The following is a 17522-nucleotide window of genomic DNA, read 5'->3' as shown; positions in this document are numbered from 1 at the left end:
CTTCCTCTCATTTTTCTATTGGTTCTGGCTACAGAAAGAGATTGGGCTAACATCCTCAGGGATCAGATTGTGACAACTCCCAGGCCCCTCGTCTGGGTTTTAACCGAGAATCCCATCTCGATTTTCCCTGCATTAAGAAAGAAAAAAAGGAAACAAAAGCACGTGGAGCTTATTATCTTCACTTCTCGCAGAAATGCATTCATGGAATTATGATTCCAAGTTATGCCAGTTTAGAGGGCTGACAGAATTGTCTATTTGATATGTGTTTCTGTGTCTTTTATGAAATCACAGTTGAGCACAACTCTGCTGGCTGCATTACACAATCCCTTATGTGTGGACCTGTGCAGTAGGCACCTGCTGAAGTTCAATTCCAGGGACAATGGTCACCTCTGCAGATCAGCTTCTGTTGCATAGTTTTCATTCCCTGACAATTGTAAGCAATGTGGTTTGCTCTCAGCTTTAACTACTAAAAAACAAAAACAAAACAATTTGGGACCAAATTCAAAGGCAAGCTGAGGGACCAGGCTGACGGCAGGTCCCTGCAACACCCACTCTGTCTTCTTCCGATTGCCCCTCTCTCCTAATTTTCAGATTCTACATGATGTTCTCCGGCTTGCAGAACACAGGGCACATCATGTCATCCAGAGTCAAAGTCTCCTCCTTACCCAAGTATCCACAGTCAGGAAAATGGCGCCAGGAGATCATTATGTAGGTTCATCCATCTGGCAGTGTTTATGGAGAGCTGGAGGTACACCTGATGAACAAGTTCTGTTAGCTTAACATTTCAAATCCTGAGATGTCTAGTGTCGACAGAAACTTGGCAGGTTTCTCTAGGAAGTATAACTTTACAAACATCATGAAGATTAAGCCCAGGTCCTAAGCTGGGGTCTGTGTAATTCCCACTTTTTTTTTATTTTTTTGGTATACTCGGTTGAAAGAAATCCTCTGGTAACTGACTTCAAACAAGACACCAATCCATGAAAATAGTCCCATCTGTACTCGACTGATTCTTAAAAACAAAACAAATTTATTTATTTTTTTTATTTTTCGTATTACAAAAGCAATGTATGTTCACAACAGGAGACAGAACTCAGAAAACCAGAAACAGTAAACGCTAATACTTCATAGTAGTACATTTGCTGAGTTCCTAGGTCTGTGCCTAACCCACTGACATACAACCCTGAGAGGTGGGTATTATTGTAACTGTCACCTTACAGATAAGGACCTGGAGGGGAACCAAGGCTAAATCACTTTTTCTGTGTCACACCTCACTGTCAATTAGTGGTAGAGGCAGAATTTGATCCCAGGTCTGTCTGGCCAAGTTCATTAATTTTAAACAATTAAATTATACCTGTCCTATCCAGAGACAAGCACTGTAGGTATCTCAGTATATTTATCTCAGAATATTTGTCTATGTGTGTACATATGTGTCATTTTTATAACAAAAGTATATTTACAGAGTATGTACAATTTTGTAAATTGCTCTTCACATTTTAAATAAATTTCAGGTCTCAAAATATATTAGGTTATCTGAATATTCTCAAAAGCCTTTAAAAAATCTAAATTAATTGTATCTACCCATGCCAACTCCTCAACTCAGCTGACAATGATCTTATTAATAGTGGGGGACCTAATTCTCAGAAAAATCTCTATTGGTCCCAGCACTTTGGGAGCTCAAGGCAGGAGAATCTCTTGAAGCCAGGAGTTCAAGAACAGGCTAGGCAGTAAAGTGAGGCTCTATCTCTAAGAAAATTTTTAAACATTAGCCTGGCATGGTGACACATGCCTGTAGTCCAAGCTACTCAGGCTGAAGTGGGAAGATCGCTTGGGCTCATGAATTCGAGGTTGCCGTTAGTTACGACCACGCCACTGCACTGTAGCGGGCACAACAGAATGAGACCCCATTTTTTAAAAAAACAAAATGTCCACAGGATAAAATTTGCAGGAGCCTATAGAAATCCACAGAAACTCAGAGCTCAGGCAGGAGCTAACAATCAAGCCCAGGGTGTAACCACTCCACGCAGATTTCACAGTCCGAGACCGACAGGAAATGCCAGCGTCAATGAGCAATTGGTAAAATGACATCTTGTTTACGTGTCCAAAATAAAATGAATCCTTTTCTCAGTTTGCCCCACATCGATGATTTCATGAGTACTACTAATGCCCATGAGAAGAGACAAGTATATTTGCAATCAGCAAATAAATGTGTTGGACGAACACACGCCACATGCAACGGGAAAAACGCCGGCCCAGGCAACAATTCTAATGTGCAGAACCAAAGTTTAGAATCAACATGGTGCTTTTAAAGGGATACATGATAACCCTGCACAATTAACCTACAAAAACCACCTGGGTTCTTGATTCCACTTTTTTTTTTTTTTTTTTCCTGTTGTTCCTTGCTGCTGGACATCAATCCTGTCCAGATTCTATTGTTACCATTTTGCTTTTTCTAACCATAGCTGAATATCTGAATATATCACTCTCTCAGGCAGAAACTGAACACAGATCAGAGCTAAAGAAAGTATGAGGGTGGAAAAAGAATGTTAACTCTACAGTGTATGTTGGTGTCTGATTTGGCTGTGTGTGTGTGTGTGTGTGTGTGTGTCTGTGTGACAGTGTGACAGTGTGTGTGTCTGTGTGTGTGTGTGAGAGAGAGAGAGAGAGATGTATTGGAAAGGGGAGCTAGAAAGACTGTGAAATGGGAAAGGCCTGTATTTAAATGTAAGTGTGGTTTTATAAATGTATACTGGATCTGATCTTATCTATGAAGAGGGAGTAAATTGCCCAATAGAGGTACATTAATAGCAAGATAAAGAAAATGAACGCATTTCCAGCATCAAAGATAAATGCTCTGGGTATCATTGCTGGTGTTAGATTATCTATTGCACCTCACTGTGATATTAGCATTACTAATTATCAGCTGCCTCTCTTTAGAGGGGAAACATGCTCTGGCAGGGTGCAGAAATTTCATTTCCCAGAGAGCCACTGCAAGCACAGTTTGTAGACACGCATATGTGCAAATCTGACCCCAGAGGGAAGAGAATTGGGACATTCTTAAAAATGCATGTGTGTGCTCTACAATGCATATATGTGGACCTGAAGTCCTACTTCTGTCAACAAGAATTAGCTAAACATTTTTCACTTATTCTTTGTCTACTTTTTATCGATGCAGAATTGCTTACTGGAAGAGAAATGCACTCTTTAACACTCTACTCTAACCTCTCCCCCCAAAATAATGCCATACGTTTTCTAAGACTACAGCAGTGGCTTCTATGACAAGAGTCCCCAGCAGGGAAACAGAGAGTTGGATATTTTTATGAGTTATTTCAACTAATCCTCACGAGACTCCTTTACCAGTAAGACAAGGCTCACGGAAACTACTGTGATTTTGTCTGTGCACATGATTAGTAACCTAACCACCGAAGTTCAGTTGAGCACATATTTATTGAGCAACTACTATGTGTCATGCACTGCAAAGTCTAGAGGAAAAGGCCTACAGAAAGGCAGGCATGAGTTATCAGGGCTGCAAGTTCCTGAAATATTATGCAACACAACGTCGTGACTCCTGTCATGAGATGCTTCCATGGTCTCTGAATCGCTTCCTTACCAAGACTGCTTTCCGCATTCATCCCACAGCTGTGAAAGGGCATGGCTTGGCTTGCCATCCAAAGCAGCTGTTCCAGGTAATGGAAGAAATTGCAACAGAAGAAATATATAAACAAGGTAAGTTTTCAAATGCATCTCATAGGTACTATTCAGGACAAAATGAACAGAAATAAACTATCCTCCAGTATCAGGTGACATATTATATACGTTTCCACCTATGCATTTTCGGAACGTAGCAGAAAGAAAATGCTCCTAAATCAGGGTTTAAAATCAGATGCTGGTATTAGAAACAAGATTAACCCGGTCCCTTAACAATCAAATTTATGACTAGTAAAGGGTTATGAAAAATTCTATCTCGATGTCAAACATAGGAAACACAAAGTCTTTGGAGGCATATAATGATAAACTGCAGCTTGAGCAATTCGCTCAGAGAACAGAATGAGCAGTTCAAGAGTTCACAGCATGTTCGTCTGGAAGGTGTTCAGTTAAAGAGGAGGGCAGGCTACAGACAAAGGCATGGAAAGGTCATCCATGGAGTCATTCCATCTTCATTACAATGGGAAAGCCTGTGGCCAAAGTGCATACACCAGGCCCCAACTTGCACACCACGCAGAGGTTTAAGACTCATGGGGAAATTAAAATACTAAACAAACGTCAATGTATAGAGCGCTGGCAGCCGTGCCTAGATATTGCTATCTGAGCTTCCAGGTGCAACCCCAGACATCCAAAATAATGTGATATCAACATTCTTCCACCCCTTGCCCCACTTTTTTTTTTTTTTTTTTTTTTTTGGTGTGAGTGATAGATTAATTAAAGATTACAATCTATCTTCTTCAGAAGGCCAGAGAATGGACTTGCAATCACTTAATTTTCTTTCAGAGAACTGCCAAACTTAAATTTTTTCTCCCAAATAAAATAATTCCCTCTTTCTGTGCAGCTCAAAATACCATGCTGGAAAAAAGACAGTGTTCAAGATTTGTTCTATAATTCAACCCTCAATTTTTCCGTTTTCAGGAATCGGGGGAAAGGTGAATTTCATTTACTGATTATCAGCCTCCTGAGAGATAGGCTGGGCTGCTGTAATGCAAAAAGCAGCCCTCACTGGCTTCGTGGACAACCTTCCTGAGAGGGCCGAGGCCAGAGGCTTTTCCACTGCTGGGTGGCACCAACACGTGGGTGGATGGTTCTGACCCTCCCAGCACACCCCTGATTACCTCCCTTTCAAATCCAGACAAAACCAGCTGCCAAATCCAGCTTCCTCATCACCAAAAGGAAGCAGTGGTCTACCCCCACATGAACGGTGGCAGTTGGGACCCTAGCTCTTACTCCAACCCCCGAGACAGCTGTCACAACAATATCATAACCAAACTCTTTCTTTGAGCCTATGTATGACTTTTCACAGGTGAATTGGTTTCAAGTGGCAGAGAATATGGTTTAGTATGTCAGCATGACCAACCGATTACAAGACACAAAAAAAAAGGTAAATCACATGATAATGAAAAGGAAAAAAACAATGATAACTTTTAAAATTAAAAGGCAGTAGGTATCATACTAATGGGCTCAGCGTCTACAGTCGATGAGAAAATCAGTTCCAAAACTTAGAAGACACGTGATTTAGGACAAGTCACATCTTCCTAACCCATCATCTATCCACCTAGAAAGTGTACATCATACATCATTGGTTTATTTCAAAGATTAAGTCAGATAACACAGAGATGGAAGGGAGGCAGGGAGACAAGGACGCAGGCAGGCAATGCTGAGACTTGAAATACTTGAGTCTGGCTGGGTGTGGTGGGTCACCCCTGTCATCCCAGCACTTTGGGAGACTGAGGTGGGCAGATCACCTCAGGTCAGGTGTTCAACAACAGCCTGGTCAACACGGCAAAACCCCGCCTCTACTAAAAATACAAATATTAGCTGAGTGTGGTGGTACATGCCTGTAATCCCAGCTTCTCAGGAGACTGAGGTCTGATCATCGCTTGAACCTGAGAGGTGCAGGTTGCAGTCAGCTGAGACTGTGCCACTGCAATCCAGCCTGGGTGACAGTGAGACTGTCTGCCTCAAAAAAGGAAAAAAAAAAAAAAAAAAAAAAGACTTGGCTCTGCAGCCAGCACATACTAAGTACTCAATAAACGACTTTCATTGTCCTTAAGCTGAGATCTATGAGCAAGCTACAAAGATATGGAAATTAAAAACGAAAAATAATCCACATCAGCTAGAGGCAAGTCACCTATTCTTCCTCCTGTTTCGTCATCATTGTCCTCCATTTTCCATTTTCATCGTCATGATCAGTATCAGAAACCACACCTCAGCCGGCTAAACCTGCACAATCGCGTACTCAGCTTTGTTTGCATGGGATTGCATTGATGCGGTGCTGAGACTTAGTGGGGGAGGCTCGAATAGCACTGTCCTTGGTCACCGTATACACTGGGATATTTAAAGGCAGTGCGAAGTTGCAGCAAGAGAAAAATAATCAGCTGACTTCCCTCTTCACCTCCAGTCAGAGAGAAGCCAGCTCAGTGGGCCCAAAGCAGAGAGAAGCCAGCTTAGTGGGCAGAGCAGCATTCAGCCTGACTTGGTGGCCAGTCCCTCAGAGGACCCCGGAGCAGGTCACATTATCTCGGGTGCCCCACAGTGGGCAGCTTCCATCTCATGGAACTGATACATGAGTATCTTCAGGAGGGATACAATCCTCATGCATTCATCTCGCTGAGAAACTCAGACCCTCCAATCAACTGTCGGTTACAATCTACAGTTCCAAGGACATGACACTTACATTAAAAACTTCATTTAGATAGGGGTAGAAGGGAGGAGAATGGCACCAAATTATATCCATAACATTTTCAAATGCATGTGTACTCTGGGGGTGGTTTATGTTGTGGTGCCTGTATCTTAAACCTAAGGATATAGTAGGAGGCAGCACTTAATGAATGCCTACTGTATACAAGGCCTAGTGGCAAGCAAATAATAAAGACTAGCTCTAAACTTCTGAACAACCTCATTATGGCTCCCACGGCCAAGGCTAAGGCTGGAAATACCGGAAACCAACCTTGCCTGAAAGCTTTGTGTGTATCAGGCGCTATGCAAGGAACTTTGTGTGCAGAACGTCATGGTCCACTGTCAATAAATCATTCCCACTTCACCACGGAGGAAAACGAGTCCAAGAAAGCCCAAACCCCTTGCTCTAGGTCATACCTCTGAGCAGCACTGGAGATGGATTCCCTCCAACCTGTGTCTGATTCTCTCTTCCCCTGATCCCATGGCCAACGGGAAGAGTGTTCTAGGAATTTGTGAACATATATTGTAACAAAGATCACACCATATATTGTAACAAAGACAACGAGCTTAATGATTACAGGGAAGAAATTGTTTCAACTTCCTTTATTCACTAACAGTCAGAAGGTATCAGCCAAAGCAGGCCTTCTTTTCAAAAAATATTTCAAAGGTCCGTGGCATCAGAGACAAAGTCTTACTTCTAAGGGGCCTTGTGTCGTCCCCTTTCCCTCTACTTCAAGGTAGTGGGAGGGGGAAGGGGCTGAAGGACTGCAGGGATGGTGGACGCTGCATTTCCTCTCTTGCCTTCTCTTTAGAGAAATAGAATCCTACAATTAGCTGCCACACAATAAAAGTCAGTAGTTGGAGCTGCTGTAAGGAGATGGAGAGAAGATAAAGCAGCAAGTCATTACCCATATCATCCATCTCCCGGACTCAGACAGAGGGGGCTCCCAGAGACCTAAGCTAGCTCTGGTCCCCATCACTGATCATTCAGACTCTGATGGAGGAAGCAGAATTAGCAGGTGATCTTATCTCCCTGAGCAGATCCTATGTCCATCTGCAGCCTCTGTTCGAACAGTGCAAGGATCACCACGCAATGCTATCTCAATGCAGGCAAGAGACAACACCGGAAGAGGAAGAGAAGGAGACATAAACTAGCTTTGTGAATTCTACCAGCAGACAGGAACTTGGGGGCTCGGGGATATCAGTGTATAGTCTTAAAATATAAAGCAATAGCCCAGGCGTGGTGGTTCATGCCTATCATCCCAGCACTTTGAGAGGCTGAGACAAGTAGATCATGAGGTAAGGAGATCAAGACCATCCTGGCCACCATGCTGAAACCCAGTCTCTACTAAAACACAAAATATTAGCCGGGCGTGGTAGCGTGTGCCTGTAGTCCCAGCTACTCGGGAGGCTGAGGCAGGGGAATCGCTTGAACCCGGGAGGTGGAGGTTGCAGTGAGTCGAGATCGTGCCACTGCACTCCAGCCTGGAGACAGAGCGAGATTGTCTCAAAAAACAAAACAAAACAAAAAAGATATAAAAAAAATTGCAGGACATTTCTCCAAAACATATAGTTTTAAGAAAGTCATTATTTAAAGTAAGATGGGGGACAATGAACCTCCATAGGGGCCATCTTCCCTGTATTTCACCTTCCAAGATTTCCAGAATATTTGTCATACCTTCTCCACCCGTGAGTTCAATCATGCCAAAACGTCACTTTCAAATTTTTTTTAAGGCAGAAATGAGATGCTGTGGACATTCGAATCAAAATGGAGTTTCCAGGGAAATTACAATGGCTGTCTTCTTTCACTACGAGTCTTTTGATGGTCTTCAGTTGTTTGTTTCAGTGATACATGAGGATTTTAAAATACAAGGGGGATTTATAATAACAAAGAATGGCTGATGTTTCTTAAGCAGCTGTATGCCAAACACTGGGCAAGCTGATTCATTCTGATTGGTTGACATATTCTTCATGACATTCTCAGGAAGATATGGTTTTCCTATGTTTGGTATATGACAAGACTCAGAGTGGGTAAGCCTCCTGTCCACAGATGCATAGCTAATACATCGTGGATGTCCATACTTTAAAGAGTAGCCAGAGAGCTCTATTAATACATTTTTCTGTAACTCAGGGATCCAATGATTCTAATATTTATTTTCCCAATATGATTTATCATATTGTTTATATCCATTTTTCTAAGAACTCTTACCCGTCACTCATTCATCCTCTAGTTTTGGCAAATACTAGAGTATTTGACTACGCTAGAGTATAGGGTTACTACTCTGTGTCCGGTACTGTGCTGGTTACTGGAGAGCCAACTGTTAACTAGATGGACACATATCTGTCCTCAAAGGGCACACGGCAATGACAGAGATGGAAACAAACAATGACCAAGTATGCTGAGGACGATGACGAGAACCAGCGAGTTCTGAGGATGCATTCAGGCGGGGCCCCCAACTTCATCCCTCAACATCCAGGGAAGGCTTTCTGGAGGGAATAATATTTCTGCTCAGACCTGGAGCATAAATCGAGGTTACGTCTGGGGAAAATGGGTGCCGAAGGACAACTTTCAAAGAGCAAAATAACCACAGGTCTGCCTCTCAGGCCAGCCCAGGATTCTCTAGTTGCACCTTGTGATCTCTCCCACTAGAAGTCTTTCAAACGCTCAAGCCCACCTTGAAGAACCTGTTAGACTAAGCTTGTACAATGGCTGGTGGGCCACATGCGGCCCAGGATAATTTTGAATGTGGCCCAACACAAATTCGTAAACTTTCTTAAAACATTATGAGATTTTGGGGGGACTTTTTTTTAAGCTCATCAACAATTGTTAGTGCATTTTATGTGCAGCCTAAGACAATCCTCCTTCCAATGTGGCCCAGGGAAGCCAAAAGTTTGGACACCACTATGTTAGACTCAAGTGATCCCCAAAGTGCTGGGATTACAGGCATGAGCCACCATGCCTGGCCAAAAGTTTTCTAATTTTCCTTCCAAATCTAGTCACCTCCTGTGTCCTCTCTATCAACTCTGTTCCCAACTGTCTGACCTGTAAAGACAGCATCAGAAGTTTCCTTGGGCTCTAACCTTTGGTTGGTTTAGCCATTGAGAGGCACTAGGAGGAGTTCTGAGGGTGGAAAGGAACTGAGAGGCTAGGATACTCCCATCTGTCTGGCTCTCATCCTCCCAGGTCATCAGGACCTCTACCGAAGGTGACAGCTCCCATTAGCCTGTGACTCACCTGCCCTATCCAAGCATCTGTTCCCTCCTACTCTTGCCTCATCAGGCCTTGTTCCCTTGGTGGTTTCCTTTAAAGCTGCTTAGAGTTTTATAAATGGTCTTTGATATGGTTTGGCTGTGTCCCCACCCAAATTTCTTCTTGAATTTCCATGTGTTGTGGGAGGGACCAGGTGGGAGGTAATTCAATCATGGAGGCAGGTCTTTCCTGAGGTGTTCTCATGTTAGCAAATAAATCTCAAGAAATCTGATGATATCATAAGGGAGAGTTTCCCTACACAAGTTCTTTCTTGTCTGCTGCCATGTGAAGTGTGCCTTTCACCTTCTGTCATGACTGTGTGGCCTCCCCAGCCACAAGGAACTATAAGTCCAAAAAACCTTTTTCTTTTGTAAATTACCAAGTATAGGGTGTATCTTTATCAGCAGCATGAAAACAGACAAATACACTCTTCTCAATCACCCAGTAAGTATGCCAGCTGTTTCTTATCAACACCACAGCTAGTATCAATCATTACAAAAAATTACAAAGCATGTTTATGTATTTTAGCTTCTGGAGAGAGCCTAGGCAGGAACTTACTATGGTCATTTCAGAGATGAGGAATTCACGGCTCTGAGTGGGTGGCTGGTCTAAAGCCACAAAGCAAGTAAGAGACACAGAGAGGACTTGAACCGAAGTCATCTGTTGCCAAGATGGCCTTTCCCCCCGCCGCCCCACCTCCTTCAAAAATACATTTTGCAAGTCTTCATTTTCATTTTAAAGTGACACCAATATTAAAATGTAATTCAATAAAAACATGATTTTATAACAGAAAGGGAAAGGCAGACTGCTGAATGTCTCTAGCATTATAAATCCAACTAAATTCAGAATCTGACAGCTCTTCCACTCCCAAATGCATAAGGGAAAAAGAAAAAAAAGTCCCTACTCCCCCAAATACCACTTCTGATCTATAGACCCTGTCTCTAACTAATCTCCTGCCTAACCCAAAACTTATTTGTTAATTGCTTTACTGTAGAAATTTCCCACCTTTTTGGGAAGGTGGAAAGGGAGAAAGAGACTGAAAAAGTTATTGTAGTTGGCAGGTTTAAACAACATTCATTCATTCATTCATTCATTCAGAGACAGAGTCTTCCTCTGTCGCCTCTGGAGTTCAGTGGCACGACCTTGGCTCACTGCAACCTTCACCTCCAGAGTTCAAGTGATTCTCCTGTCTCAGCCTCCCAAGTAGCTGGGATTACAGGTGCACATCACGTAACCTGAACCCCAAAATACTAAAAATTTTTGTATTTTTTAGTAGAGAAAGGGTTTCACCATGTTGGCCAGGCCAGTCTCGAACTCCTGACCTCAAGTGATCCCCTTGCCTCAGGCTCCCAAAGTGCTGGGATTACAGTCACGAGCCAATGTGTCCGTCCAATTTATTTTAATTTGATTCTAACTATCCAACTTCATACATGTAAGAGAAATTAAAAGAACTGGTCGCAAAATACAAAAAATAATTTTTGGTATGACATAATAAAGTATTAGACAGCAATGCAAATAGTCACATCCTTATTGTCCAATTGTTTCAACTAAACAGGGTGCATAATTCAACCAACAGAACCATTCTAACCTGAGGAAAAGGGCTGCACTCCCTTCTTTCTCATCCTAAGGAAAAACGAAAAGGAAATACTGATGCAACGATCCATCTCGGAGAATGGAAACCCTCCCTCCATCGCTCTCACTGTCGCTCAAGAAAGACTCCCAGGACTGAATGTAAGAGTCTGCATTCAGGCTGAAAAGGCAAATTGAGATCTTTGTTTTCTGCTTCGTTTCCACGTTGTGAGAACCTAGCAAGTTTCTCTACCAAAAACACGCCAAGACTCACAAAACATAAACAACTCCAAAGAACCAAACCAAATTAAAAGGTAATCAGCATTCGTAAAACAAGGACAATGAATGGAGAAGTGATTAAGACCATAGATAGGTTTGAAATTCTAATTCCATATTTGCAGAGTAGTATCAATTCTCAGAGCCTAACTTTTTTCATCCCTCAAATAAGCAAACACTACTTTATGGTGGTGTGAAGATTAAATGAGATAATGTGCTGTAAAATGTTTAGCACAACTCCTGGATTATTATCCACACTCAATAAATATTAAAAATTATTATGAGCACCATCTCTAGCAGGAGCTAGATGCAGATATCACCATATTAGATTTCATAGGTACAAAGAATTCCAGATATCAATGATAGGGACAGGAGGCAAGGAAATTCTGGGCTGAAGAGGGCAGGTCCGTGGTGAGGGTGCCATCCTCAAGCCTAGAACTGTGGCCCGAAGTGAGAACATACATCCCTGTTTTTCCACTCAAATGCTGCCTTTTCCACAACCACCCATGGCCCAGCCTGCCCCCCATCCAGTGCCCATAAAAACCCCAGGCTCCACTGGCAGAGTGAAGACAAGAGGAGAAGCAGCTGGACATTGGAGACTACAGTTGGACAGAAGCGGCTGGACTTCAGAAGAACAGCGTGATGGCATCGCTCCAGGGGAAAATTACCTTCCCACTTTGTCCTGTTTTCAGCTCCTCTTCCCAGTGAAAGCCACTTTCATCAGCAATAAAATCTCCCGCATTTACCATCCTTCAAATTGGCTCATGAGACCTGGACACTGGACAAGAACTCGGGTGCGGGCGCAAAAGGCTGTCACATTGACCCTCCACTGAGCTGTTAACACTTAAGGCGCCCGTGGATGGCAAAGCTAAAAGAGCACTGACTGTAACACCTCTTTTAGGGCTTCGGGGGTCATGGGCACCCCCTGCCAGATGCTGCCCTGGGGCCAGTACAGAGTTCATTCCTCCCGGCGCCCAAAAGCGTTCACCCTGGCTCCTGCACCTGCTCGCCTGCGAGCTCCCTCCCACAAAGGGTGACGTGCAGGGGGTTCCAGCGAGTAGAGTTCACCTCTACTGGCATCACAGCAGCCAGCTGGTTCCGGCATCTGCACTCCACTTCCTGCCTGCGAAGGGGTCAGGGAAATTTCCTGCTTCCTCAACACAGAAACCAGTAAGACTCTTCAAGAGATTTGTAAAACTTTGTGATTAGCATCACCTGTTATTTTTGCTTCAGTGCACACTACAGTGTCACAGACAGAACTATACGTAAGTACAGTTGGTTCCCTTTGTAATCCCAGGTATTTAACGGTATGCATTTGAAAACATTCTGAGGGCTGGGCACGGTGGCTCACGCCTATAATCCCAGCACTTTGGGAGGCCGAGGCAGGCGGATCACAAGGTCAGGAGATCAAGACCATCCTGGCTAACATGGTGAAACCCCATCTCTACTAAAACTACAAAAAAATTAGCCAGGTTCGGTGACAGGAGCCTGTAATCCCAGCTACTCAGGAGGCTGAGGCAGAAGAAACGCTTGAACCTGAGACGCAGAGGTTGCAGTGAGCAGAGATCTTGCCATTGCACTCCAGCCCAGGAGACAGTGCAAGATTCCATCTCAAAAACAAAAAAACAAAAAAACAAAAAAACAAAAAAAAAAACACATTCTGAGAAGAGGTCCAAAAAGAGCCCATAGGACCCAACAGAAAGAAAATCACCAACCAGAAAATAGAACAAAACACACCCAAGAACCCCAGCCAAATAGTTCAGTAAGAGGGCTCACTTCTATGAGGTTATCTTAGAATGCATTTGATGGAGAGGCCACTGAACAGTACTGTTTTTAAATAAAATCTATATCATAGAAAGTTATTGGTCAGGTACAGTAGCTCACACCCATAATCTCGGCACTTTGGGAGGCTGAGGTGGGAGGATCCTTTGAGACCAGGAGACCAGCCTGGGCTATATAGTGAGACCCTGTATGTACAAAAAATGAACAAACTTACCTGGGCATGGCAGTGTGCACCTGTCGCCCCTGTTACTCAGGAGGCTGAGGTGGGAGGATCACTTGAGCTGGAGAGGTCAAGGCTACAGTAAACCAAGGTCCTGCCACTGCACTCCAGCCTGGCCAACACAGCCAGAATCTCCCTCAAAAAAAAAAGAAAGGAAAGGAAAGGAAAGGAAAAAGGAAGGGGAAAGCGGAAAGGAGGAAGGGGAAAGAGGAAAGGAGAAAGGGGAAAGGTAGAGAGGAGAGGAGAGGAGAAGAGGAGGAAAAAAAGGAAGTTCTTTTCTGAGTAACTGACTCTCCATCTGTGATGTGAGGAAGCTGGGAATCCAAGATCGCTGAGACTACACACAGGTTGCCTGATTTCTGCCACTGCTTAATGCTGAACATGAAGAACCAGCCACTGAAACACAAATAGGCCTTTTCATTTTCCTCAAACCCCTACCTAAAGTTCATTTTCACTGGTCAAATTTAAAAATCAATTAATAAATTACAACTGCCAAAGAATGTTAAAAAGCCCAGAGGCACCTAAGAAGTGCTTAGAAGAAACAACAAAGCATTAAGCCAGAGATAAATGGGTTTACTGCGTGTTTACTGTAATGTTGACTTACTATCCCAAAGCAAAAACATTCTCTCACCTCCACTTACCACTACTTTGTATAATAACAGCAGCATTAATTTTAAAGTCATCATGAATCAATCATGAAATCTGACTCATGTTTTTACTGGCAACAAAACACCCTAATTAGCACCTTGAATAAGAGCCACTTTCTGGATGGGCTTTGGTGAGAGCAATCTTCTGCTGTTAATTCTTTGCTAATTACTCATAGTACAGGAGGTTGGACCATCACTAGACTGTGTTAGAATACCCACGCCTCCCACGTACCAGTCCTGCAACATAGCCACCTTGAATCTTTGCACAATGGCACAGAGCTTCCCAACCTGGGCACTACTGATATTTTGTGGTGGGGGTGCTCCTTTGTGCTGCAGGATCCTTAGCACCATCCCTTGGCCTTTACCCACTAGATGCCGATAGCATCTTTTCTCCCCAATCCCCTACCCTCTTGAACTGACAACCCCAGATGTCTCCAGACATTGACATGTATTCCCTGGCAGGCAAAATCACTCCCGATGAAGAACCACTGGACTAAAGAATAGCCTGTTCATGACGCTACCATAAAGATTAAATGTAGTAGCATATTTTTAAACAGGGTTAGTCAGCTGTAAGATGCATAGTAGGACTGAAACATACAGGGTTAAACATAAACCCATTAAGAGATACAAGTCTGGCCGGGTGCAATGGCTCATGCCTGTAATCTCAGCACTTTGGGAGACTCAGGAAGTCTCATCACTTGAGGTCAGGAGTTCAAAACCAGCCTGGCCGACATGGCGAAACTCCGTCTCTACAAAAAATACAAAAATTAGCCGGGCTTGGTGGTGGATGCCTGTAGTCCCAGCTACTCCGGAGGCCAAGGCAGGAAGAATCTCTTGATTCCAGGAGGCAGAGGTGGCAATGAGCTGAGATCATACCACTGCACTCTAGCCTAGGCAACAAAGTGAGACTCTATCTCAAAAAAAAAAAAAAAAAAGGTGAGATACAAGTCAAATGGAAAAGAGGCTTCTGCTACCAGCTTAGAATAATTGATTCAAAGATGTCCTTAAGTCATGTGGGTTGTTCATCTGTCCATTCCCACATCGGTTTTTTTTGTTGTTGTTGTTGTCATCTGTTTTCCCCCGCTCTTTTTTGTGTTGTTGTTGTCATTTGTTAGTTTGTTTTCGCCCGCTCTTTTTGCCCAGGCTGGAGTGCAATGGCATGATCTCAGCTCATCACAACCTCACCTCCCGAGTTCAAGCAATTCTCCTGCCTCAGCTTCCTGTATAGCTGGGATTACAGGTGTGCATCACTACACCCAGCTAATTTTGTATTTTTAGTAGAGATGGGGTTTCCCCATGTTGGTCAGGCTGGTCTTGAACTCCTGACTTCAGGTGATCCACCTGCCTTGGCCTCCCAAACTGCTGGGATTATAGGCATGAGCCACTGTACCCACCCCTGCTGGCACTCTGGGCTGGGCCAGGCCAGGCTAGCTCCACCCTCCCAGACCCCACCTCAAGATCACTGCCACCCTCAACCCAGGTTTCCTAAGCAGGAGAGACACATGACCCCTGTTGTCCTCAACTCCTAGTAGGGGCCTGGGCATGGACATGGGGATGGTCGCAGGTCACGAAAGGCTGCAGTCTTGACATGTCCTAGGCTGGCAAGTCCACGGGGTTTGAGGCTGGTGACCACGAGAAAAGCCTCTTGCCCAACCTGCTCAAGGACAAGAATGTGTCCTAGAGCAGAGGATCCAATCTTCTGGGGGACACCTGTTTGCCCGAGGTTCAGATGTTGGGCCCAAAGAAAAGGGAGATTAACTTCCCTTCCCCTGGCTAGAATCCCACATTTTCATTTTGCAATGGATTTTGTATATTACATAGCCAGCCTCACCTGGGCCTTTTTCTATTTCAACATGTACCTTTGCGGAATCACTTGCATTAGGCCCCCACATGGGTAGGTCTATCTTTGTGACAGCCAGGGGAAGGGAGGCTCAGTCCCATGACATTTCCTCTTGGAAGAAAAGGTTGCAAGGATCCAGGACCAGCAGCGCCTCCAAGTCCATCAGCTCAGCAACAAGACATGAAGCAATTAGGAATGGCCCTCCAGCGCCCTGCACTGACTTCCTCTGCTTCTGCCCCCCACTCCCTGGCTCCACTATTGCTGAAACTGAATCCCTTCCTCGGGATCTCTGATCTCACTTTCTTCCGCTTCAATGGAAACCTGGAAGAATCTGTTCGCTGACGACCAGGGCTGGTGTGTGAGCACGCACACCAAAATACTGTTGGGAAACTCTTTCATCAAAATTATAAAAGCCAGAGCTGCTTCCTAGGTGTCAGAAGCAGATAGGATGATACATGTGCTCTACAACCATAAAATATAATGTTCCAATCAAATAATAAATCATGCCTATATGATTTTTATATCTCCAGTTAGAAGAAAAAGAATTATACTTTCTTCTCAGGCCGCCCTCCCCCCACCCTTTTTTTTTTTTTTTTTTTTTTTAACGCAGTATGCATCTTTCTGAAACTTCTAATGATTCTCAAGTCAGGACAACCTGGGTCAGAGTCAGTACAAATGGGACAAACCTGGGGGAGAAGACTGGGGAAGATGTGGCCCTAGGAGCTTCCGGTAAGTTCTGGGTCACTGAATGCTCACTCCAGCCCACCATTGTCCTTGGGTGGGAGAGGTAAAGAATGTTAGAAAAGAGAGAAGATATTGCTGGCATCTTCTATGTAATTGTCCCCTACAAAATGCAGTGGATGCTATCAGGCATTTTGTGACTTAATCCTCACGGACAAGTAAGAACCAAAAGAACTATTTTTTGCAAACAAGTATTGCCCATTTGATTTCATAAGAAAATTTGGGCCAGGCGCCGTGGCTCATGCCTGTAATCCCAGCACTTTAGGAGGCCGAGAAAGGTGGATCACAAGGTCAGGAGATCGAGACCATCCTGGCTAACATGGTGAAACCCCATCTCTACTAAAAATACAAAAAATTAGCCAGGCGTGGTGGCAGCGGGTGCCTGTAGTCCCAGCTACTCAGGAGGCTGAGGCAGGAGAATGGCATGAACCCGGGGGGCGGAGCTTGCAGTGAGGCAAGATCACGCCACTGTACTCCAGCCTGGGCGACAGAGCGAGACTCCATCTCAAAAAAAAAAAAAGAAAATAAGAAAATTTGGCTGGGCACAGTGGCTCATGCCTATAATCTCAGCACTTGGAGAGACCAAGGCAGAAGGACTGCTTGAAGCTAGGAATTTGAGGCCAATTTGGGCAACATAGTGAGACCTTACGTCTGCAAAAATTTAAACAAGTAGCCAGGTATGGTGGCGTGAGCCTGTAATTCCAGCTACTCAGGAGGCTGAGGCAGGAAGATTGCTTGAGCCCAGGAGTTGGAAGGTGCAGTGAGCCCTGATCATGTCACCTCACTCCAGCCTGGGTGCCAGACCTAGGCCCT

General features: G+C 44.1%; 1 protein-coding gene across 5 annotated transcripts in view; it reads right to left on the bottom strand.

Annotated features, from left to right (window-relative positions):
- The window catches only part of WWOX (WW domain containing oxidoreductase), a 1124793-nt gene that overhangs the window by 670796 nt on the left and 436475 nt on the right, over positions 1 to 17522 (bottom strand). For 2 of the 5 annotated variants that reach the window (XR_010583895.2, XM_074026754.1), the window contains exon 9: positions 1 to 17522. This exon is cut by the window's left edge; it is cut by the window's right edge and continues 53122 nt beyond it. The exons of the other annotated variants lie outside the window; for them this stretch is intronic. The gene's annotated coding sequence lies outside the window, so the exon portion shown is untranslated. 5 annotated transcript variants of the gene reach the window in all.

This window comes from Macaca fascicularis, chromosome 20 (assembly GCF_037993035.2).
Source record: "Macaca fascicularis isolate 582-1 chromosome 20, T2T-MFA8v1.1".
Taxonomy (NCBI): domain Eukaryota; kingdom Metazoa; phylum Chordata; class Mammalia; order Primates; family Cercopithecidae; genus Macaca; species Macaca fascicularis.
Note: the sequence above shows the minus strand (reverse complement) of the source record. Positions and strands in the feature narration are given on the sequence as shown.